Consider the following 629-nt stretch of genomic DNA (forward strand, 5'->3'; position numbering starts at 1 on the left):
TTACCTAGTTATTAATTTGTATGATCAAGCCTCGTATAAACAGATATTTGATGCGCGCGACCTGAAGTCTCTGTATCCATTATTATATATTTCTCATGTTAATAATTAGCACATTATACTTAATGGTTAGTAATTCAGAGGATTTTTTGCTTATCTTGAAGAAGGGTGCGATGTACGTTAACTTCCAGGTTTCATGTTTTCTTTTTCTCACAGTATTCTGAAAAAATGTCAGTTGTTTTTAATCCCGTCCTCTTAACCGTGCTTACTAACATCTCATTCTAAATGCAGGAGAGATGCGGGCGGCCATTCAGCAAAGTGAGTACAGTAACGCCCAGACTGTGAGTCATGGTGCCTCGCGCTTCCTCACTCTCATCTTCATGGGAGTTTATACCTGGCATCGATATGTGATCCCGCTTTCCTAACTTTGGCGGTAACATTATTGGTGTTGTGTTGAAATAAGAATGGTGTCAACTTGTGGTACGTACGTAAATCTACATACAATACTGACCGAACCGGGAATGGTGGCAATGATGACACTCTATGGCTCAGAGATGATACTCCTTGTACAGTATGTCTTTCTATAGCTTTGAAAAGCCCAGTACACCAGATTGGTTTATTGAAGGTGAAAC

The sequence above is a fragment of the Penaeus monodon genome, chromosome 21 (genome assembly GCF_015228065.2).
Source record: "Penaeus monodon isolate SGIC_2016 chromosome 21, NSTDA_Pmon_1, whole genome shotgun sequence".
Lineage (NCBI taxonomy): Eukaryota > Metazoa > Arthropoda > Malacostraca > Decapoda > Penaeidae > Penaeus > Penaeus monodon.